Genomic DNA, 25,099 nt, shown 5'->3' with positions numbered 1-25,099 from the left:
GCAGCCAGTTTGACCAGTGACCTGGGAGCAGAATTGGGTGTCGTTTCTGAGGGGGAGTATTTAAACCACGGGCGACATCCGCTGGGGACCCGTCTATGGCAGCTGCTCCACCAGCTCGCGTCCCTGAATGATAACAATGTGCAGTGCCCCCTGCTGAAGCAGAATACACTTCAGCATGGCTGAGAAATCCCTTTTTGTTTTAAACCACTGAGATTTGGGATTATGCGTAGGGTCAGGTTATAAACCTGCGAAACGTGTTTTCATTTAAGGAAGAAAATGCTTCTAATTTAGGCTATAGCACTAAAAGGAAATGGAGAATTTAGGCAACACATTTGACAATTTAGGGCAAAAGAGGGATATGAATCTTTTTGTTTACTGAGGGTCTTTTTTCTTTTTTCAGGGGTGGGAGATATTTCTGTATCATCTTATTTTTCCACTTTGGTTACTTTTTTCACCTAGAGTAGCAAACAATGTAAGGAATGACTGCTGTAACCAATCTCAAAATTTTTCAAACTATTGTTATTTTAAATCACAACTAAAATTCAGTAAGTTAAGAATCAAGGAATCTAGGCCCTAGTTTTCACAACGCCACTGCGTGACCTTCATCCTGTCTGGATCTCAGGACACTCCTCTATAAATAGGTGTTGAAACAGATCATCTTGAATATCTTCTAGCTCTGTTGATCTGTAATTCCAGGAAATCTGAGTAACATGCTGCTAGCTATTTTGGGTTACGGATCTTAAACACAATTAAAAAATATGAGAACCAGGACTAAGTAGATCTTGGTGTAACAGTTCAAGGCATAAAATGATGCTTAAATCACCCCAAACTTGAACTGTCCCAGCATATGATATATTTTACTGTCAGAGTCACCTTCCTTTTCTAAGTGTGATCCGTGATTTTTAAAAAATATTTTCCAGATTTGTTTTTTGCTGATACTTAAGTGTATTTTCCTTGTGCTTAGGCACTTTTTTCTTCTTTGGCATTCAGAAAAAAATTCCCAAGGATGTACTAAAACTGTGTCTGCTTTACTTAATTTGCTTTTTTAATCGCTCCAGTTTCTTACAGAATGTGGATGCCAAGGTCTTCAACACTTTGTCATGAGGTTTGTTGACTTTATTTAAATTAACCTGACTTTTCCTGAGTTCTAAGACTTTGTGAAGATATTGGCAGGCTTGGCAGTAGCCTCTCTTTTTGATGGAAGGGCCACACAGCTGCCTTGAAAGGTTCAGCTATCAGATCTTCAGGATATTTTGTGTGCCGTCAATTTGCGTGGAAGGCTCAGGCGACAAAGCCTTGAGGATCAATTGTCATGTCCCCTTAATGGTGGAAGAGATGTCACTAGTATCTTGCACTGGCTTTTGACTTCTGTTTTCTCAGAGTTAAAAGTAAGCTGAAGCCATAAAGCCATACATAGCACTGGCCAGAAGGTGCCCATCTAAGTTACGTGAATTTCACTCCTATCCTAATGCGCTGGTAATGGAACTAAATTATCTATGAAAGCTAATTCTGTTATTTGCTTTTATGCAATGTTTTAGATTGCTCGTTTTTGTATTGCAGTTTAATATAGTTAGTATTGTAGCATGATATTCTTTTATCTTAGGAAGATATTAATGATGCAAAAAGTTACTTACAATGATTGCCTTTATTGTTGGTTGTAAAATATACTAATAATCAGAAATTGTCTGAAAATGTAAGACTATTGAATTGTCTGAGCTCCCGACACCTTTTAAAAATTCAATGGCAAATAGAACGCTTTTTATGCAAGACTCAATTTTTAAGAAAGCAGAGGTGTGACATCTTGACTAGTGTTACTCATTTTGCATTCCTAAAACATTATTTTTATGTTCTGCTTCCATCTGAATCTTAAATATAAGTCTCAATGCTTTTATCCAAAGAAATTAAAGTAACACAAATGCAAACATAGCTCTGTCAGAAGAAGCCTTAGGGAGCTTAAAGTCCCATTTACAAGAGCAACATTCAGTGCTTTTAAAAGCTGGAAAGGGGTGACCTTGGTGGTACAATCTTATCGTCCTTCACTAGGCATCTACCTGATCTTAAACACAGGCTGCTTACACTGGAATGCACTGTCAGAGGTGACTCAGTGCCTCCAGATTTCAGTTGACTCTGAGGAATGCAGAGGGCCCCAAGGCTGGGGTAATGCACTGTAGGCTTTCTGTGTGTCCACGAACCACCGTCTTGGGGTCGTCGGTAGGTATGAGAGTTATGCAGGGGGAGGTGTCACACCGACCGCTCTGTGCCATCAGGCTCGCAGCGTGCAACTGAGCTAAGCCAGAACCTGCATACCACAGCTCGGGGGGCTCAAGGGGCAGGGAGTGTGCACTGTGTGGATGCAGTACACGGAGGATGTCCTGAAATGTATTCAGATTTGATGGTAATGACAGATATGTGCGTTGGGACGCTTGCTATTTTAGACATTCTCTCTTAGTCTGTTGAAACCAAGAAGGGTTCTTTTCCTGATTTGTTTTCATAGCCATTTCGCCAAGCCCAGTGGATAACCCTGGGAAAAGGAATGACGGATGCTAACTGAACTTGTGCTGCTACTCATTTCACAATACGTGTGAATCTAACCACCATGTTATACATCTGAAACTTACACAGTGACATGTGTTGATTATTTCTCAATAAAACTGGAAACAAAGAAAAAGAAAATCCTAATCACTCCATTACTCTGGGATTTCAGTTAATAGTCCCATATGATTTTTCTTATCTCAGCAACTATTCACAAAAGGGAGGAGCTGTATTCGCAGAGTGCTTAGCATTTGAGGTAAGTGCAGATTTTCTTCATTCACACTTGAGAAGCTTTACAACACACTTCAGTAACTACCTACATTCCCCAAGGGGATGTTGACAATAATAGGTCTGATATTTGGGGGAAAAAAATGTTTGAGCTCATGAAAGTAAAAGCAAATTAGAGAGTGAGCAAATGATAATTCTGGCACAAATGTTCTTTTAGTCTCTCTCTCTCTCTCTCTCTCTTGGGCTCTGGGGGCAAGAGTTCGCCATCTCTCCGGGGTGGGTGTTGGGCGCCCGGCCTGCGTCAGCTGCTGCTAAGTGCCTGTTCTGCAGGGCCCCTGACCCCTTTCCTCTTTCAGACCGAGAAAAGAACTAATTGTAGCCTCAAGATGCAGTGCATTCCAAAATATATTTGCTCTGCAGCAGTAAGCTCTTCCGCATTCTACAAAGCAACCAAGAGGGACAAGTTTTTTTTTTATCATTTAGATTTTTTTGATGTTGAATTTAAAACTCTAAACATCAACTGTCCTGAAAAAATATAGTACAAATAATGCAATTGGTATATAGCTCAGATTTTAATAATGAACTCAGTGAAACCGCCCACGTTCTTACCACACTGGAATTACGCTTTGTTCACTTTTACTTAAAATAAGAAACCGGTTCAGAGAGCATCTTCTGACGAAGGTATTTGCCATGATGGCCTTGGTCTGCATCTACATCCACCCCTTGGCCGAAGCATAAACTTGGCAATGTCTGCTTATCTCTTCTTCATTTTCTTTGTTCCTTAAAATTGCTCGGCAGCTCAGAAGCCCTTACTGTCATTCCAATGAACTCCTAGTATTGGACAAAGTCCCTCCTTAACCACAGTAAAAAAATCTGCTCTTTGGAAGGAATGTAAAATGAATGCACACAAAGCTAAAATAAACCAATAACAATGAGCAGAAATCGGACATCTCTGCCTTTGATGGGCCTGGACTGACTTGCTGTAACAATAGGGACATTTTTACACTTTACTCTGTCCTCGGAGCCAGAAGACCTGGCCCAGGCCGGCTCAGCCACTCTCTCTCACTCCGTCTTCCTCAGCTTCAATTTATATCTGTTACTTGGGGGCTGCAATGATTCTGCGAGATGGGTGTACAGAAGGGTTTTGTAAAACATGAAGCGCTTTGCAACTGTTCTTTTTTTAAAAAATTGCTTTTAGATCATGCAACTCTAAATAGGGAGTCAGAAATCCTAACCTTTGAGACCTTGGAAGAATCTGCTAACCATGCCAGGCCTGTTTCCTTGTCATGCAAACCTGGAAATTGAACCAGAATATCTCTGAGGTCTTTTCCAACCCCAGGCATTTTACAATTTCATGAAATAAAATTATTTGCAAAGAAGACACTGTAGCACCAAATACCGGGAACCCAGAAGGTGGCATGAGTTGGAACCAGGAGGGAAGAAGAGGGGTAAGGGAGATGGTGGTCACGGGGAACTGGGCCTGACCCTCCCTGAGAAGTGCAGATGGGGACCACAGCGAAGAGGGCGGTGAGGTGTGTGCGGCAGGACCCCTAGAAGGGGGGGGCCTTAGTCCGGACCCGCTCAAGGGTTTAGGCTGAAGGTTGTAGGGGTGTCTGGGAGCTGTGTGCATAGGCTTATTAGATTTTGGGGGTCAGTGTTGCCAGGTGGTAGGATCTAAGGCTGGAGGGATTCTGGCGGTTGGCAAAGACAGGGGTAAAAGTGGCCTGAGTACTGCTGCCGAAATCAACCAAACTACCAGCTGTGCGTCTCCCTCTCTCGTCCAGGAAGGATTGACTGGAATTGTAAACAGGACCATTTCTCGCTCCTGCTTAAAATCGGTTCATGGCCTTCATTGTATTGAGATTAAATACAGAATCCTCATCTGGACTCCCAGGGGCCTGAAGGAATCGGCCCTCACCCCCCTCCGTCCCGTTGGGCTCTCTTTCCTTCTGCATTCCAGCCGCGCTGGTCAGCGTGGAGCCACCAGGGTCCCTGCACGTACTGTTCCCCCGCCGTCTTCATAGGGCACGGTGACCTGTGGGGACCTTAGCTTAGCCATCTCTCCAGCGGTGCTTCCTCGGGGCACGCTATGGGTAGTACTCACTGTCTGCCCTTTATTCGTTTCCTCGATGGCAACGACCATAATCTGTGATTATTGTGCCCTGGCTGGTGTCGGACCAAAGAATTCTTTGTCAATTGACTGACTGGCTGAATGAGGACTTTCATTCTTTTTTCCCTTTTTTTCTCTTTTCTTCCTATTTTGTCTTTCCTTCATGTTTTCAAAGTCAGGGTAGCTTTATATATATTTTTCTGATTATAAAAGTAGTACATATCTGACATATCTGTTTCAAAAAATTAATACCTAAAATTGGGCTCTTAATTTTGAAAAGACCAACAGTTTTATTTCCAAAATTTAATGAAACAAGTTGTTGGCCCCTTACACCTTCAGTTAGTCAAGTCTGTGCATCCTTCCCAGGGGCCTTTCCTTTCCATTGACACCTGCCTGGGAGGGAGGCTGACCCTACCTTTCTCAGGCATAACATGGCATTTATCTTTGGTTAAAAAAATGTAACTGTTATTCTTGTCTTTCAAGAATTGAAAGCATTGCAGACTGGGATTGTGTATTTGGAGAGGCCAACAGCTGCTCATGCTATTTCCAATACTCTTTAAGATCCACCCAGGATGTGACCATGGAAATGTTTGTCATGGTTTTCGAGAGGGAGGGATGGGCGTAAAATCATGAGCGATATGCAGAGATGAAAACTAGGTGAGAAATATCTCAGCAGATTGTAGGCTTGTCATCTGCCATCTAGAAAAAAACTGCATTTCTTTAAACAGCTCTCAGAATGCTCATCTGCCTGAACTTGGGCTGCTACAGATCGTGAGCGCTTCAGAGACTCAAGTAACAGGTTCATTTCCAGAACAAACAAATTCCACTCTCTCCTGTCCTGTATTCATTCAGATGTGTGTGTACATATATATATGTATATGCATACATACACACACGTAGTTTATATGTATGTATTTGGAGAGCAGTATTGTTGCATACTCTGTAAATTACCAGTCAACAGATAAAACAAAACAAAACAACAACATGGATTTTTCTCTTAAAAAAAGTCATTTGGGTTGATTAGGAGGCCATGGGCACGCCCTTCCCATCTTTGAAGCATTGAAATGCACAGCTAGATTGTTCCTAGTTGTTCATATGTACTTCAGTTCAATCAATATCTGATTCATTTTGACAGTTTTGGGATCCAGTGAGGCTGAGAATCCTTGTTATACTTGAATAGGGCCAATTTTTCATGGATTTTCTTAAAATATTTTGCAACCCAACTCCCAATAAGTTTTGATTAAATTTTTATTTCTCTCCCTTTCATATAATACTAGATTATTTAATGTTCTAGGAATTGGGGGAAAGAGATGCTTAAAATTAGAACATTTTCTGTCACTGTAATTACCCAAAAAAGCCATTACTGTTATTTCCTGGACTGTTTGGGTGTGGGGAGGGGCAGGCAGGCAGCAGCTCAGCATTTGCATCTCATGCTCCGGTCAGTGTAGCAGTTCTTATCATTTCATTGGCTGCAGACTTCCCACTGCGAGTATCTGGAAATCTGGGGAAATTAACACCAGCCCCCCAGAAACCCTCAATCAGTGGCTGATGAGAATTAAGGTGTAATTACTTTGCTCCCTCCCCCCTTGGGGGAGGTGACTTAGGCCTTTCCTGGTGGAGGTAAGTTCTAGTCACAGCCTAACACCCCGGCTCTATTGAGCACCCTACCTTTCCTGGGCTACCCTGTCAGGAATCCTTGCACCTCCCCAGTAAACTATTTGCAATCACATCCTTGTCTCAAACCAAACCCTCACTTTGTGGGGATACCTAATCTAAAACAAACTTTACCATCAGGCAACATTTTAATCTATTATCCTCAGTAGACAAAAAAAGTCTTGGTTTAATCTACCTAACAGGTACTTTATGTATCTTCATTATCTGTGTTGTCTACTAAATAATGTCTTTGTTGTTATTTTTCCTTTTAAAAGGAAAGTTGTGTACACCTAAAATATGACTGAGACAATTAAAATACAATGAAAGCATCAGAAAAATAAGTACCTATATTATACATAATCTTTTTTTAGTAAAGTATTGTTGATACACAATCTTATGTTGGTTTCAAATATACAACAGTGGTTCAACAGTTACCCATATTATTAAATCCTCACTCCCTCTAGTGTGGTTACTATGTATCAATGTAGTAAGATATTACAGAATCATTGTATTCTCCACTGTGCACTACCATCCCTGTGATCAACTTATATTGTGACTGTGAATTCCTGTGCCCCTTTATCTCCTTCCCCCTCCCTCTTCTCCCTCCCCAACCCCTCCCCCTTGGTAACCACTAGTCCCTTCTCCGTGTCTCTGAATCTACTGCTGTTTTGTTCCTTCTTTCTTCTTTGTTTTTATACTCCACAAATAAGTGAAATCGATAGGGTACTTGTTTTCTCCTTCTAGCTTATTTCACTAAGCATAATACCCTTTAGATCCATCCATGTTGTTAGAAATGTGAGGATTTCTTTTCTTTTTATGGTTGAATAATATTCCACTGTGTATATGTACCACATCATCTTTATCCATTCATCTGTTGGTGGGTACTTAGGTTGCTTCCATATCTTGGCTATTGCAAATAGGACAGTGATAGACATAGGGGTGCATATATCTTTTTGAATCAGGGATTTTGTTTTCTTCGGGTAAATTTCTAGGAGTGGAATTACTGGGTCAAATGGTATTTCTATTTTTAGTTTTTTGAGGAACCTCCATATTGCTTTCCACGGTGGTTGCACCAAATTACATTCCCACCAGCAGTGTAGGAGGGTTCCCCTTTCTCCACATCCTTGCCAGCAATTTTTGTGTCTTGGCTTTTGGATAGTAGCCATCCTAACTGGGTTACACACAATCTTTTAAGAGTTCCCAGCCTCAATAGTGACACTTCATAACAGAACAGAATATGTACCAAGTGATACATTTAATGACTAAACTTATGATTAAATGTTTATTGTGCTTTTCATAGCATCTTCTATATTATAGGATAGCCAGGGACTTAAAAATCTGTAATATTAGTGATGATAAGGTCTGAGGTCAAATACCATTTAATGCACATTAATGTAAGAGCTCTACATTATAATTTGCCCCTGAAATGTCTACAGTACCATTGAATGCAAAGTAAATGATTTTGCGGAACTGGAAATTACACATGGAAAAGTCACCTGAACCTTGAAAGACATGGGGTAATTGTGACTCTCCTAGGGTCTATGAGGGCTGTTAATTGCTTGGGTTTTCAGCTGCCATCTGGGCTCCTGTATGTGCCAGTTCTCCTGGAAATGCACAGCCGTGACTATGTGGGCTTTGGGGTCACAGGTTATGATAGAACCAAATTCATGATCATTAGCTGGAAGTACATTCTGTCTGTGGAGGGCAGGGCCAGTAGTGTGTCCTATAATGTACAGAGAGGCAGCAGGGCCGGGGGCGGGGCCGGGGCAGGCACGGCCTGGGTACCAATCCTCATTCTGCCATGCCAGTGTCATCAGATAAAGTGAAGTAATTCATATCCTTCAGGGTATCTATAAAGATTTAATTGATAAGGTGATTTAAGCATAGAGCCTGATAAATGATAAGCTCTTGGTAAATGGTAGCTATCATTAGGGTAATTTATTTTCCAAACTAGTACACTTTCAAAATGAAAAGGTGGGGGCTAAAATGATACATATTATATAACATATATGTACATATTTTATGTAGCTTAAAAATTATTTATGTATTGACTGATCAATTAATTTTATTATATGGATAAGCCTATAGAATAGTTTTGTTTAAAAACCTTTGAAAATGAAATTCTTTCCAAAAAATAAAAATATCCTTGTTCTTTAAAAAAAAACCCTTTATGTATCTTACTTGAACATGAAAAATAAGTTGAATGATAGTTGCATATTCACATAATTCTTTTTTTAGTCATATCTGTTTCTAATATCAGTTCACTGGCCTTTTTCTTAATATGGACATACTATTTTTAATTGTTCCTAATGTCTGCAATATTTCATAGAGGTACTTTATATTAGTAAAATTGAAATTGTTTACACCTTCAATTGACTCTTCTCTGTAAACTGTAATAGTTTTAAACATCATCTCTCTGCAAGAACTGGGTTACTGGGTAAAAACTAAATGAATTCTGCTTAAATGGAAAGTGTTCTCAATTGTTGTATTTTTGTAGTAAAATGAATAGGAAATCAGCTGAGGTATAATCCTTGATTCTTTCTCCCCATCTGTTCTGAGTACCTTTCCTTGACAGATGTTTCAAGGAGGCAAATTCAACAAATAAATTATTTCCAGATATGATTCTTGTGATGTTTCTTCAAACTGAGATGCTACAAAATCATAGACCCTCTTAATTTGTTCTGTACCAGTGGACATTATAAAAGTTTCTCTCCACAAGTGGAATTGTTCCAAAGAGCAGCTATGGGTTTTTATCTTGGACCTAGTTTGAGGGCTCATCATTTGATTTATTCCCTCCTGTCTTTGCTGTAGTTGAGATGATTCAGTGTCTTCGTTTTTGCCAGGCTTGTTTTTCAGTAATTGTAATTCTCCAAAAGCTTAAGAAGTTGAGGAGTTTTGGTGCCCCTTGAGTTCTTTGACTAAAATTTCTAACTGATATTGAACTAAGCACACCCCAAATCTAGAGGACTCATTTATGGAAAGGTTTAGCACTATTTCTGGACACATATTGATTACTAAGTCACTCCAGTTTGTGATGGGCGGTAAAGGGCGCAGTCTGGGGTCGCCATGCTGAAGTAGTTCTTTTACCCCCACTTTCGTTGAGAAATCATTGGCATGTGTCATGTAGAATTTTAATGCATATGGCATGATGGCTTGACTTACCGTATTGTGAAATGATCACCGTGATAGGGTCAGCTGACATCCATTTTCTCATATAGATACAATAAAAAGTAAGGAAAAACAAGAAAAAATTTTCTATCACACGGCACTGCTAGCTATCGTCGGCATGCTGTATGTTTCACACTAGGGCCTATTTACCTTATAACTGGGAGTTTCGTACCTTTGACCCCGTTCCTCCAGTTCCCCGCCCCCCTCCACTTCTGGTAACCACATATTTGATCTCTTTTTCTATGCGTTTGTTTTAAGATTCTACATATAAGTGAGATCATACAGTATTTGTCTTTCTCTGACTTATTTCACTTAGCTAATGCCTTCAAGCTCCATCCATGTCACAAATGACAGGATTTCCTCCTTTTTTAGTGAGTATTCCATTGTGTGTGTGTTTCTGTCTGTCTCTATTTATCTGTCTATCAGTATATATATCACAACTGCTTTATTCATCAGTGGCATTTAGATTATAGCCATGTCTTGGTTATTGTAAATAGTGCTGCTTTGAGCCTGGGGGTGGAGCTATCTTTGAGTCAGTGTTTTTGTTTCTTTGGATATATTCCCAAAAGTGAAAGTGCTGGATCATATGGTTGTGTTTTTGTTGTGCTTTTAATTCAACATCAGTTTCAACAAAAACTTGGCATATTCAAAATTTGTGAATTTTGACATATACAGTTTTAATTAGTACAACAGTGCAAATTATGACTTACTGCTTCTTTGGGTGAAATTATGACCTGCATTTACACTGTTGGGGTGGCCTCTCTGTTTCCTAGTTGTCTTGGCTCGAGCTGCTGTAACGAAATACCAGGCACTGTTTCAACAAATAGAAGTTCATTGCTCACCATTCTGGAGGCTGGGAAGTCCAGGGGGAACGTGCTGGCAGATTCACTGTCCGGTGAGAGCCCTCTACCTGGTTTGCAGGCGGCCATCATCACGTTCTATCCTCACGTGACCCTTCGTTGCTGTGAAGACAGAGTGGGAGGGAGAGAAGGATGGGCCGGGGGTGCTCTGATCTTGTCCTCTTCTTGTAAGGGCATTAATCCCCTCCATCCTCATGACCTCCCCAAAGCCCCGCCTCCAGATACCATCACATTCTGCACGACTCCTGGGGGGACGCAGGCATTCAGTTCACAGCCCGGCTCACGCGCCTCACCCAGTGCTGGACGAAGGCACAGAAGAAGCCAGGAAATACAAAGGGCCACTCAGCCAACCTCAGCTTCTTTCAAGGTGACCGTTGACAGCAATTTTCCTGAAAGTGAAGACATCCAGGCAAATATTAAACCAAACCGGATGACAGGACAATAGGCCCAAATCAGGCCTGTCCAGGACAAAAAGGGACCCAAACCGTTAGGAAGGATGGCACTTTGTCTTAAAGGAAGTTTTTACATAGGAACACTAGAGGGCGCGTTAGACCAATTAAGAACCTGCCAATCTGCACAAGGAAGCGCATACTGTGCCGGATTGATGCTGCAAATTTCAGGAGCGAATGGTTAAGTCCGCACTAGGTGGTTTTGATATTCCATGAACACGAACAAATTCAATACAAATGTTTTGGTGTGCGTCCCCAGCTCCCCCATGCTGCGGGTTATGATAATCCCATCATTGTTTTACTTCAGAATGCTTTAAAAAAATCTTCAGAGGGCCTTAAGGCTGCAGGTTGGAATGCAATCTACCCTCACTGAGATTTTTTTTTCCTGGGTGTGGGGTAGGGGACGAGTGCTATACTGTCAGCTAAACAACTGTGACATTGTTGTTCTTTAGATGTGAACCTAATGATATTGTAGATAAACGTGCGTGTATTGTTCTTGTCATAAATGCTGATAAGTAGGGGTGGGTAATGAAGGTAGATTCTCAAGTCTTCAAGGAAACAGTATGAACCGCGAGAGAAAATGTCTGGCCTGACCTCTGGCCAGAGCTGAGGTTCTGTTCCCAGCTCTGGTTTTGGGCAAATCTTATAATCTTTCTGGGTTCCTTTATTCGTAAAGTGATGAGGTTGAGCTAAATAACTCCTAAGTGTTTTTCAAGTCCGGAACTCTCTAATCCTGACTACCACTTAACATTGATTAATCTTAAATTTATATTTTCATGCAAGTGTCACATCTAGAAATTACCTTCAACTCAAATCATGAAGCCTGTGACACTGGGAAAACTTGACTCAGGAGAAAGCGGGAGGTAGGTGGTCCCCTGTTTTGGGGTCACATTTCAAAGATGAAATGGTCCATTTCACAATAGAAAGAGACAGCTAGAAAATCCTCAGACAAGTGCTGCTGCCCGAACTCAGATTTTCATTGAAGCAAAAATGATGGTCAATTGTTTATATTTCATTGACTTCCCTGCTAAGATTCACATTATGTGAATGGCCAGAAATCACTTGAGATTTTAAATTAAGCCTCATCAGTCTATTTCTGATGCTATAAAAACACCTGAGGTAAACATTTGCCAGACAGACCTCAGCTCCATCTGCCCTTACACACTGAGGCCAGACTCTCTGTCTGATGGACTATTGTGCTATAGAGTTGTTTTTTTTTTTGACTCCTGAGGAATGCTCTGACTTTCTTGATGGAGTTCATTTCTAAAATAAACATGTTGTTGAATGGTGTACTCTTTACAAGGAAAAATGACCTGTTAGCAACATTCATCTCTGTTGGAAAAACAGTTTAGTTGGTGGAGTTGTACAGCTCCTGTCTTATACAGACATAAAAATGTGATTCTTAGCATGTGTCTGACTCTGTAAGCTTTCAGTGACCTTCTGCATGTCGTCGTGTCTGTGCGTGGTCCCCTGCGTGCACGCGTTTATGCCTCTGTGTGAATGCGTGCGCACCCCTTGTGTCTGCAGTGATGTCACTGTGTGCTCATGCTTCAGGTGTACCGTCACTTACAGTTAGGACCCCCTGGATGATAAATTATTTTAGGTCTTGAAAGTTTCTCCACACTTCATAGTTCCCCATCTGTGATGTTGAAATCAAAATTAAGGAGATCCCAAAGGGAACTTCCATCTCCTGACAGTTTCTTTCTGACTCGCAGTGTGTGGACTGGGCTTTGGGGAGGAAGAAACAGAGACGCTGCCCCGGAGAGCAGCGTGAGGCACGGCCGCGGCTGCGTCTCACTCCAGCGAGTGTGGGCAGGTGTGCGCACAGCTGGGCAGGTCTGCAAGAGAAAGCCTGAGGAGGTCAGGGTGCGGAGGGTCCAGCCCGTCCAGTCATCAGCCCTGCACTGAGCCCCTGGTTTGTGCCCGGAGGCGTGATGTTGAGAGGAACGTGGAAGTTTCTTCCCTGCAGCATGTTGAGGACTAGCAGGTGGAAATAAACCGTGATAAAAACCCTAAGTTTAAGAGGAATCCCATGGGAGCCCAGGAGTTCGGGCCATGGGCAGAGAAGGCCTCCCCGAGGAGCTAACGCCTAGTGTCTTTCCAGGGAAGGCAAGGGTTTCCCAGGTGTGACTGCAGGGGTCACGAGCCTGTCGCCTGCAGAGTGGTTGGGGGAGGATGCACGCTGGGCGTGTGATGGCGCTTTGACCACTTCACCGGGTCTTTGGTGAACATCCTGGCTGGCTTGAGTTCAAGACGGTGCTTTCCAAACCCATTTTTCCTGTTCCTTAGAGAATCTTCATTTATTTAAGGAGTGCAACCATTTCCTCAGGCATTTATCCAGAAATTAATTTTCATACTCTTCATTAAAAATTGTCAAAAAATGCTGGAAAGAGATGGAAATGGATATCAGTATTTCCACTGTCATTATTAAAGTGGTCATTCTGAGATTATCAGTCAAGACTCTCTTAGTTGCAAGTGCCTGAAGCTCCGCTCAAACAAGCGTATGCAAAAACAGGAATTTGTGGGCTCCCGTGATTGGGAAGCCGGAGGGGGTGGAGGCAGCCACAGCTGGTTCGGAATTTCAGATGTTGCCACAGAACTTCTCCATGCCCTTCACCTCTATTCCCCTCGGCTTTCAGTTTTGGTTTCTACAGTTTTTTTTGTTCTTTTTTTAAATACCCTTCTTGAGGATTCTAGTGAGGTGGTCAACTTCGGTTGGCTTAGCATGTGCCAGATGCTATTTTGGCCTCTCTAGCACAAGTGATGGAAAAACTAGGGGAAATTATGAGAAGTAAATCATCTTTCTGCACCCATTCCTCCACTTCAATGGAATAAAAGTGTCCAATATTGAGAAGAAAAAATGCCCCTTGTCATCAGTGAGCAATGAAAATTGAGGGTGTGATAAGCTGATTCAGATAACAACTTACTCTGAGAGCTCAGGATGTGCTAGGGATTTTTCCTAAGCCTTTTTTGTGTAGCACATTTCATTTTTGGCACAAATTTTATCTCCACTTCATGGATGAGGAAACCGAGGCCCTGGGAGTGGAGGAGCCCACCCAGGGTCCCACACCCAGTGTGTAAAAGTGTCTTCAGACGTGGTTCCTAACCATTACCCTGTACAACATGGTCACATGGCATAATAATTAGTGAAGAATATCTAATGAATGACTATTATGTTACAGCAATACTAAGCACATAGTAAAGAAGGAAAAAGGAACCCCACTTCATATGAGCGAAAAAATTTCACTTCAGGTTTGTTCCCAGTGGCTAGCACCATGATTCGGTGAATCCGCCCTCAGCTCCCGAGAGCCCAGTGGCTTGGGAATGGACTTTTCTGGGTCACACCAAGGCTTACCTGAAAATAGTTCATGTGGGTTCAAGGCCACCTGCTATTTAACCCTTGGGAAGGGGTGGAGGCACAGAGGGAATAAGAATGGCGCCCACTTCTGAAGAGAAGAGACAAAATGTGTGGAGGAGACACTGCTGACCTCCGCGTGCAGCTCTGTTCTGTAGCCCCCGTCAGGGGACAGCCAAGCCCTTGGGTCCCTCCATAGCCAGACCTCCTTGGGTTGACAACTGTGTCTACTCCTTGCAGAGCCAGAGAGGACGGACAGGCAGGCACCAAAGGGCCAGGAAAACTGGGGGACGTGGGGTTGGGGGAGGTAGGTATGTGGGTCTCCCTTTGCTAATTTTTTTTTGCTCTTTTGTTGTAATTTTTAAATATGCAAGCATAAAGTCGACCGTTTGTAAGAATACGGTGCAGTGGCCCTAAGTACGCTCACAAATCGTGCAGTCATCCCGCTGTTTCTGGTAGGAACTCCGTGATCTCAGTCCCGGGCAGCCTCTCTTCTCCTTTCTGCCCCTGTGTTTGCCTGGTGTGGGTTCCTTCTGCGAGTGGGATCATACAACACGTGCCCGTTTGTAACCGACTTCTTTCCATTAGCTGGTGTACCTGAGGTTCATCTGCACTGTAGCACGTGGCAGAGCTTCAGTTTTTGTAGAAGTCAGGAAGACTGGCGAGGAGACCGCGTGAGCTGGCCTGGGCTTGCCCTCCGTGGTGGCAGTGGGGGGCGGCAGCGGTGGGGGGCCGTCCTCATGCCCTCCAAGAGGCCTCCAGCTACCTCCTTGCTGTTTTCCAAGGCCAGCAAGGGGTGCAACTGGCTGGGCAACAGAAAACCAATTTCCCATCCCAACCTGCACTCACATTCTCTCTGTCTGCTGCCTAGAGTACAAGACAGGGGGGTCACTTCATTTATCAGTGAGAGACAGTGGGGAGCTGAGGTGGGAGAAGGCCTGTTAACCTTTCACACTGCAGTGTGCATTTGTGTCATCAGATCATTCTCCAGCACCCCCAGGAATTATGGAGTTGGAGTGGAGAATGGAGTAAGACTGAAGTTGGAGCACAGGTGTGGCAGCCTTATTCTGATGCCGTCGAAGCCCCTGGTATGTGGGAGAAGGAGGCAGAGAAGGGCAGGGGGCCCAGTCTTACCCAGCACCAGCGGGACACTCCCCACCCACCCAGTAGCTGTCATCTGAAGCGTCTAAGATCCCTAGGCCACCTGGAGTCACGGAATGGGGAGAGCTGGATTGCACAGCCCCCCACCTCCTTTTCGGATTCTCAGGTGATGGGGACTTGGAAGAAGCTTCCAAGGCCAGCTCTGGGCCAAGTAATGCAAACAGAGGTTCTTGGGGGAGACCATTTCTGTTCTCTTCAGCCAGGCTCACTCGGTCACTTCCAGCTCTGAGCTCCTGTGGGCGTGACTCTGCACAGGCGTCTGTGTGGGTCTCCGTATGGTGACATGCCCCTAGGAGGAGGGCCCCTGTCACCTCTGCCCTTGTTCTTTCTCAGCCTTGGAACACCGGCCTGGTGGGGCAGAGGTAGCCGGCGCTGATGGCCGGAGGTGGGGAGACAGGAAGGAGGTTTCCACGTGGCGCTGTTGACCTAATTCTGCATTATGCCGTTACTGGCATCGCTTTTCGTGTTTCGATTTCAATGAAAACATTAAAACAAATCATTTTAAAAGACATATGCTCTCTTTGTATTTTGAAACCCTGATACTTGTGTTATCTTGATGTCAGTTTGAGCATCAGAGAGATGTCCTGAGCTGACATTCAAGGTCATGGGCGTCAGGGCTTTTTAAAAAAAATCTAAAACTTGCTCAGTTGTGCCCAATTACTGCTGATATGGCATAATGAAAAGACCCTGTGGCCTCGTGTAAATTTGATTTTTGTATCCCCTCCTTGTTTTTCAGTAAACTTTGAGATTCTTCTCACTTCTAAAAATTAAGTGGGAATAATAATTTGACTAACCCTGGCTTTTCAAATTGTTTAATAAATAAGACATCATTGCTTAAAAATTATTTTAAAAAATCAGGACATTCTGAAAGGAATGATTCTTAAGTCCATATTAATCCCTTCCTCTTACATGAATTGTGAGTGTGATTTATGTATGGGTGTGAAACCTATGTTAAGTGTAAGTAATTAATATAGTACCTCTTACAGTAAAATTTCCCTTTCCCCATAAAAAGTATACATTTATTTTATAAGAAGTGGCAAAATTTATATATTTTGTAAGCAGTACAATTTTTAAATTATTTAATGTCAGGTATTTTTTTGCACATTATGCATTATAGTATTTGTGTTTCTTTTTCCTATTCCTAAAGAGAAAAACGAGTTTAGTGGAGAAAGCGGAAAAAGGATTTTGGGTCTCTGTCCTTAACTCTGATTCTGCCCCTTTACTGCAGCTGTATTAACCGAGTGGACGGCTCCAGCTACGTAATTCTTTGCAGCAGCCTCACCTAATTCGATTCAAAATCAGATTAAAACAAAACTTTTTTCTTGTATGTCCAAACCCAAATTTAGACTGTTCTCAGCTTTTAAAAGAATGCCTAGCCAGTTTTTATCTTCCCACCACAACTTGATACAATTTCCTTAAAAGGCAAGAAAATTGTTGCACGAAGATCCCAGATTTTGTTGTTTAGGGGCTGTTTCTTATGTTGGGGAGGGATTAGCTGGAGCACCTTAGACTGCTTTCTTTTATAAGTACTGGAGAGAAGCAGGCCTGGGGCCGGGGGTGAGTGAATCAGCTCAGAGAAGAGTTGGCAAGGGTGGGGTCTCCGCCCCTGGTGGCTGCATTTCACTGGGACTCTGTTTTTATGACTCTTTTCCCTCCCCCATTTCCTTCCCATTTTTTTCTTCATACATTTTTTTTTTTTTGTAAATTCGGTAATATTCAGATGCTCTCTGAGCTTTGGAAAGACATTTTCCTTGGGTTCAGTCCACTGGGTCCCTTTAGTTCTGCTATTTCCATATTATATTCATTGGAAAAACATAAAGTGGAATGAAGTGTGCGTAAGTATTAAATTATCTCAAATTCCTTCTTGAATCATTTCCACTGATGAGTTTCTCTTTCTTTTACTTCTTTGAAAACTGAGGGCTTTGGAAGCAGGGGATCCCCAAGCCACAAAGCCCCACTGTAGCTCAGAGCCTGCAAACCACACTTCTCTCCATGTCCCCAATGAACCCCAACATCCACTTTATGATTTGGTAGGTGGCAGAAGGAGAGATTCTGGCTCGAGTGGCTGCAAGAAGGACATGGTCAGCTCTAGCTCCGCAGCGTGGCAGAAGGGTTGCTCAGATATGCCAACCTGAAGATTTTTATTAAAGAAACAAAGGATTTTGGTTTAGATATGTAGCTAATATATGAAGAAGGAATTTGGAGTGGTGATTAAGATGAGAACCCTGGCCTTAGATAAACCAGGCTCAAATTGTGGGACAGCCATTGATTAGCCTGGTGACCTTGATCTATCTAAGAGGTTTTCATCTGCGGAGATAATAATATATACTGTCTTGGGGACATTTAGGACTACCATCCCTATTGTGATAGCTAGCACAACTCAAGTCCTCAGTATATTGGTCATTTATTCATAAATATATTTATTCACAATTATTTTGCCATGTGTGTAAAGAGTGAGAAATAGACATTACACATTTCTTTGTGGCTAACTGCAATGTAAGAATGTAGGATCTTGTCTTCAGTATTAAGGGCACTCTAGGGTAAGGTGATTCCACATGGCATGATATGCCAAAGGCAGTTTCCCGGCCTCCTGCCTGGTGACCTGTTTGTCCTGTGAATCCAGCTCTTCACCGCCATCTCTGAGCCTCTAGAAGGCCATGGCGCTTTCCTCTGTGTTTCCTTGGCACATTGGGCCACTACTGTGTTGTTCCCTTTACCTCAGAATTCCTGTGGTCTCCCCTTTCGGACTGTGAGCATTTTGAAACAGGGATTGACTTATTCATATTTACCCCCTACACCACCCCACTGCTGTCTAGCACAGAGCCTGGCACAGAGACAGCTATTACTCAGACTGAAATGGATTGCATTTAATGAAATCAAATACCTGTACAGAAAATAGGGCCATGCAAAATATTTTGGGTTCACAAGATTTAGGTCCAAGTCCCTGAGGTGTGTGCTTTTATAGGGCTGTGTTTGATTGCAGGACCCCAATCTTGACTTAGCACCAGAGTGCGTATTTGATGCCACTCAAGACTGCCACCGTCCCTGCAGACAGCAGTGTAGGGTGAGGCAGCTGCCAGCAGGTGTCAGGTTTCTCGAGGTTTTCAAGGGATTGGCTGTTCTTTGGGATACAAACAGCCATGAGGGCCAGTCTACCAGAATCAAGAGAAGATTGCCAGTGTGACAGTAGGGAATAAGGACTCCGGTACAAGCTCAGGAATTGTGCTCATATGTCAGAGTTTTCCTGGTGAGGGTGTTCGAATAGATTTAATCCATGTTTTTAACCTGTCAGCAGCGGTATCTCCTTATTTGTAGCCTCCATTGTGGCATAGGTTCCATTTTGGGTCCGTCAGTAACCTTTTCAAGAAAATGAGAACATGCTAGCCCCCTTTTGGCGGTGGTCGGAAACAACACTGACAGTTATATCTCAAAAATACCTGGTTGAGCCATTTTTTATGTGTCAGTTTTATACAGTTACCACATCTGTGATTTAAGTGTTAAGACTGCAGGCTAAGTATAGATTGCACTGCCATATTTTGATCTTTTTGAGAGGAAGGTATAATTTAAATATATGTTCCACCTGTTGTAATTCTTTACTGTCCATTGAGTAAGCCTATGCTTTTTATCTTATTTAAAAATCGACTTCAAACTCCTTTTCCAGGGCCACGCACCGAGGTGGGGGCGGCAGTAGGAGTGGCCTGCGGTGGGCGAACCCAGGGAGGGGTGCATTGTCGGGGGTAATTATCAAACAATGATAAAACTGACTGAAAGTTGGTCTCCTTTTATTGTGACCATGTGATGACAATTCTAAACAAATGTCAGTGATGAAATACTCTTCCCTGAAGAAACCCTTTTGTTGGCCAAAGTCCTGAAGAATTGCTGAGGTTACAGCTGAGTTTTAATGATATGCATATAAGCTACAACCGAGCACTCTTGTATTACTTATTTTTTAATAAACATTGTTTCTTTGTGGAAGTTAATTTGGAGAACCCCTGTTTAAACACTGAGCTACACACATTCACTTTTAAAAACAACTAATAAGCTATCCTTATGTCACATGGTTTCTGTAGTCACAGTGTTTCGTGAGGTTGTAATGAAGATGTCACTTCAACGCTGGAAGTGAAGATGTGGCTGCAGGCCCTGGAAGGTTGCCTGGGGGATGATGTAGCCTGGGGATATGGTAGATGGAAAGCATATCTGAGGATGGGCACATATATGTGCTTGAATGTGCTGGTTACATGAATGAGCTGCTCAGACTTAATGTTAAAAATCAACCAGGAATTTCTGAGTGTCCCTTAACTATCTGGTGTCCCTTCATATCTGCAGACTTGGATACATTTGCTTGCTTTTCCCCAGATGTATTTTCAAAAGAGCTCTTTTAATAGAATGGTTTGGGGCAGACCTCCGTAATTTATTCTATTAGTTCATATGTTTATTCTATTCATGCAAAATACAAGGAGGATACCTGTGATGCAGTGGCTTGCCATCTGAATGTCACTGTCATAGTGTCAGAGGCCAGCCAGGACCCCTATCCTTTAATTTTCCCCACTTAGTGTGGCATGGGCGAAACCTCCTGTCCTGTGGCCTCTGCGTAGAGTCCACTTTCTGTTGGCTGACTGTAATTTTAATCATACACGATCATCTGGGGGAATGCATTAGCCGGAGTGTGTCATTGTCTCAGACAAAATGAAGGTGTTTCCTGAAGATGTTTAAGGAGAGAAAACAACAGTGTGAATTTCAGGCTTACGGAGAAGAGTCACATGGTGTTTCTGGAGAAGGAATTCTGGCTAAAGCATTAGGACGATCAGGGTATAAATCCCGATTCCTTTATCTGTTAGCTAGTGATCTTGGGCAAATGACTAACCTCTTTGAGACTCAGTTTTCTCATCTCAAAAATGGGAATGATAATTCTAGTTAGCAAGGTTGTTTGAATTACATGGGATGACAGATGGTAGACTTCTTAGCACATAGTAGACTCTGATAATTGGCAGGTGTAATTGTGATATTTAGTGTCATTTTAGGTTTCTCTGAAGCCTCATTCTGCTCGTGAGTTTCTGCCTGAATAGCTAATACCAAGCACTGGTTTTCTTTGGAGTTAATAGGAAAACTCTTTAAATTGAAAATGATACCCACACACTTAGGAATTATTAGTTTGGATGTTAGTTTTATCATTTGATTTGTGTAGGTCGTCTTATTTGTCTTGAATCCCCTCCTTTTGAATTGATCGGCGTCTCTCCCAGAACACCTGGTGCTGATCACTGACTAGTTTGAAGGTTAAGGGGATGATGCAGGAGGCCCGGGCTTCTCTCCGAAAGGAAGTGAACGTTTGCCTTTTAGAGGTGAGGCTGGTTTTACATGTGGGCACAATAAAGGTAAGAAAATATTATTTTGAATGAGTGTCTTCCATTTACATATACAGTAGCTAGTGGCTACCCTAAGAGAGACACATAGTTATAATTTGAAAATATGTTAAAATATAAGCCTCAGGATGTTCAGTTTGTGAGGAAGAAAAAAGCTGTGACTTTCCCTTATTTGAAAAACCCCAGTTGAAATATTAAGGAGCTTTAGAAGCTCTGATAAAAGAGCCCGAGAAGGTGATTTGGGCTGTTTATTTAACCCATGAGTCCAATGTATTTCATTCTTTTGGCTAAGGAGGGAAATTATTTTTTCCTTAAAAAAGTAATTTCCACATTAAATGAAACACTTAGACTCTGGTGTCTATTTTTAATGAATGAATATGTGAGCTGGGAAAGCCATTTAATTTGCCTATGCGTCAGTTTCTTCTCTATAAATGAGAGCCTTGGGCCAGGCCCAGACCTCCTCCGTCCTCACATGCTCTTCTCTGTAATGCACGACACGAGGATGGAAGACTGTTGACCATTTCTCCGTCGCTCTCTACCCTTTAAAATGAGGGTTGGCCTCTAGAAGACTATACACTTCTGATATTCCAAGGGAAGAAGTGGTTTGAACTTATAAACGGGTAAAAAGGCAGCAAGAGAATTTTTGATTTTTCACTCTTTTGAAAAAAATTCTTATCAACAAGCAAGTCACGCTTCTTCATTGAAGCTCAATAAATGCTTTTCTCCATTGAGTTTTTCTGGGTAGTTTCCCCAGAGTTGAGCTCTGCTCTGACAGAAGGTGCTATGCCTAAAACTATTCTTTCCCCCTCTAGGAAATTCTTAAACTGTGCCCACTGGCAGCTACCACACTATTTTCTGTAGGTTTGATTATAAATTTGCTTCATAAAGCTTAAAAATGAAAAATTCAGTAACCTGGAATTAATGTTTTTTTTTTTTTATTAAGAGAAAGGAATATTATCAGAAAAGAGTACCTCCATAGCTGATCATCTGACACCCTTTAAGTGATCAACATTAAGGATGTTTAAAGCATGCATTGATCTTTGATTTACCAATAGTTTTATCCTATCAAGGAGTAATCCCCCTTTTCTTTCTTTCTTTCTTTTTTTTATTTTTTTTAAATCTTTAATCTACACTTACATGAAGAATACTATGTTTACTATGCTCTCCCCTATATCAGGTCCCCCCTAACAACCACATTACGGTTACTGTCCATCAGCTTAGCAAAATGTTGTAGAATCACTACTTGTCCTCTCTGTGTTGTGCAGCCTACCCTCCCCTTTCTCCCTCCCCCCTATGCATGCTAATCTTAATACCCCTCTTCTTCTTTCCCCCCCTTATTCCTCCCTGCCCACCCATCCTCCCCAGTTCCTTTCCCTTTGGTACCTGCTAGTCCATTTTTGGGTTCTGTAATTCCGCTGCTGTTTTGTTCCTTCAGTTTTCTGGAATTAATGTTTTTAAATGTCATTATAATGTTAATAATGTATTTTAATGTCTAATAATGATATTTTAGGTTCAAACTTTTACCAAGTTTGACTTTCTCTTTTATTCTTTAAATCTCACTTATTTTTATTAGATATTGTGGTGGTACCTTTGAGAGAAACATCCATTATGTCGCCCCTTTCGGGTTACCACTTCATTAGCACATACATTTTAACAGATTCCCAAGGGCTTCGCTAATACTTAAACTCATCGAATCCTCATTTACACCAAGGTAAATCTCATACCAAAACTTAAAGTTTAGCATGGTTATAATTATCAGCCTTTTATAGATTAGGCAACTCAGGTGTAGGAAGGTTAAATAACTTGCTGGGCAAGCTGGCACAGAAACCCATAATCTAAATTCAACTTGTGTGGGCTTCGTCCTCACCAGCTTGTTTCAAATTAGCAAGCCTGCTGTGACACACCCTTTTTTGGAGTTTAAAAGGTTTCTGGAAGAGAAACCCCAAAGAATGAATTTGTAAGGGTGTGCTTTTACTTATTGTGACACTTGGGACAAATGAACTTTTTCCTCTTTCTTAAAATACTTTGTAGGTCATTCTTCATCCTTTCCAAAAATAAGTATGACACATTTTTAAATTAAGAATTTCAAAATGTTCAACATAGGAGGATTCCATAGGCCACAGTCAGTTCATTCATTTCACAATTAAGTGAGTGTCCACTCTCCTCGGGGCAGGTCAAACAGCAGTGAACTGTTTGACAAATTCCAGCCTTTCTGGAGCTGACATTCTAAGGTTGTGGGGTGGGGAGACAGACAATAGAACACGTAAGTAAAAACATAGTGTGTCATCAGAAGCGAATATGTGCTACTGAGAAAAATAAAGGGATTGCAGCTGTTTAAAAAGTGATTGAGATGATTTTTAAGTGTAGACCTAAAGGAGGCAGGTGAGGGAGGAGTCCCTGAATAAATGGGAAAAGAAGGCTCCTGACTGAGGAAGCAGCAGGTGCCAAGGCCCTGAGGTGGACACACCGCCAGCCAGTCGAGAAAACCTTTATAAGTGGAGAAAACAAAGCAAACTTAGCAGAACTTAGCAGGTAGTAAGCAGGCACCTGGATGAGCCTTTGCGTGATTTTGAGATGCTTTTAGTGCTAAATAGTGGAAATGATACGCCCTCCAGCTCTTTACACAAAGGGTAGTATTATTGCTGATTTTTGTCAGCAATTTTGTAGCAATTTTGGTTTTCAAAAAACCTAATTTTAGTGTATTGTTTTTCTGAAGGGGAATGCACTCATAGAGGATAAATTTCAAAGGACACATAAGGGTGGATACATTAAAAGCGTCCCTTTGGTAGTCGAGCACCCAGCTCCTCTCGTGGGAGCCAAGGATGGTACCGCTCTTTTTAGAGGTCGGGGGCACCGGCTTTGCAGCCAGATGACCTGCATTTCAATCCTGGTTTTGATGTTTGCTGCCCCTGGGACCCAGGCCAAGCAGCTAAATGTCTAAATTGTCTTCCTCTGAAGAATAGAGAGAACAACACAGGGTTGTTGTGAGAATTAAATGAGATGTTATATTACATAAGGTACATATAAAGAACTTAGTATAGTTTGCAGCAAAGAATAAGTACTCAGTAAATGTTAGCCAGTGTTGGCATATTTAGTTCTCAGAGGAAGCTTTTGAAGTAATCCCATTATATAGAGGAAGCAAAGGAGTCTTAGGAAGGCCAAGAAGTCCCCTGGGCAGCTGGCTAGGACATGCTGGCCCCGTGGTGGTCAGGTGGAGGAGGGCCACGGTGTCCGGGCACAGGCTCCGCTCCGGAGTTGCCTGGACGAGTGTCGTTAAGTGAGATTACGTGTCTATCGACTGAATGGTGTAAGTGATAGATGAACGTGAATGTAGAAAGACATGTAGGGGTTTGCTTGTGAGGCTGATCAAATTCATGTCTTTTTTTTTATGGTTCTAAGCAAGGCATTTCACAAATGCACATAAGTTGTGTTTTTACCCTGGGCAACTTTCATTCTTCAGACCAGTGGTTCTGAGTACTCACGTCTCTCACAGCACAGCAGGCACACAGTGGTAGACGGAGTGCCTTGTTACAGTCGAAGTTAAGTGAGAGACATAGAAAAAGAGATCTGTGACACACCCATTGCTAGTTGCTCTCATAGGGATTTGTCCAGTTTAGGGAAAGGTTGATTTCCTTAAGCCAATGGCCAGTTTTCAAAAACACTTCCTTTTTCTTTTCTGAGAACTCACCAGGTTGGTCGCTCATGGACAGACATGAATCATTCTTAGAAACAATCAGCTTGTTTTTCACAGGGTTTGCCTGAGAATATGCTAAACGGTTGGGGGTGGTGCTTGTTTTGAAGGCTCAGTGGGGCTCAGGCGGGTATTGCCCAGGAGAAGTCACTATCAGTATGGCACCTGCAGGAGATGATGCCTTTAGGGGGTACAAAGGGACAACAATAGGTGTGGGTTTTAAATGGAACATATTAAAGGTGGGAAATGTGAGTGCAGTCTGCCTAGGAACAATGTTAAATTATACATGCTGTCAGCTATTATTTCTTGGATGAAGAGAACTGAAAAAAAAAACTTGTGCAATTGATTCTGACTTGCCTGTGTATTTGGTCTACTCAAGCCCTCCATGCTTAGGGGAAATAAAAGGCATAGTGGAAGGTATGAGAAGTGATAAACCCTTCAATCAGCTTTAAGCAGGCTTTCTTTATTTTTTTCTTTTTCAGTGGTAATGTTTATTTTTCAAATTTGCTAATAGACCCTGGTAGGAGCTCAG

General features: G+C 42.2%; 1 protein-coding gene and 1 long non-coding RNA gene across 4 annotated transcripts in view; one reads left to right on the top strand and one right to left on the bottom strand.

Annotated features, from left to right (window-relative positions):
• The window catches only part of RNF144B (ring finger protein 144B), a 343,986-nt gene that overhangs the window by 17,391 nt on the left and 301,496 nt on the right, over window positions 1-25,099 (top strand). The gene's annotated exons all lie outside the window — the stretch shown is intronic.
• Window positions 2,497-10,906, bottom strand: LOC118967605 (uncharacterized). Its single transcript, XR_005054794.2, has 3 exons — window positions 10,777-10,906; window positions 10,534-10,653; window positions 2,497-6,371 (listed from the first exon to the last, which is right to left on the bottom strand). It is a non-coding gene; the product is annotated as an uncharacterized lncRNA (long non-coding RNA).

The sequence above is a fragment of the Manis javanica genome, chromosome 16 (genome assembly GCF_040802235.1).
Source record: "Manis javanica isolate MJ-LG chromosome 16, MJ_LKY, whole genome shotgun sequence".
In the NCBI taxonomy this organism is placed as follows: Eukaryota; Metazoa; Chordata; class Mammalia; order Pholidota; family Manidae; genus Manis; species Manis javanica.
Note: the sequence above shows the minus strand (reverse complement) of the source record. Positions and strands in the feature narration are given on the sequence as shown.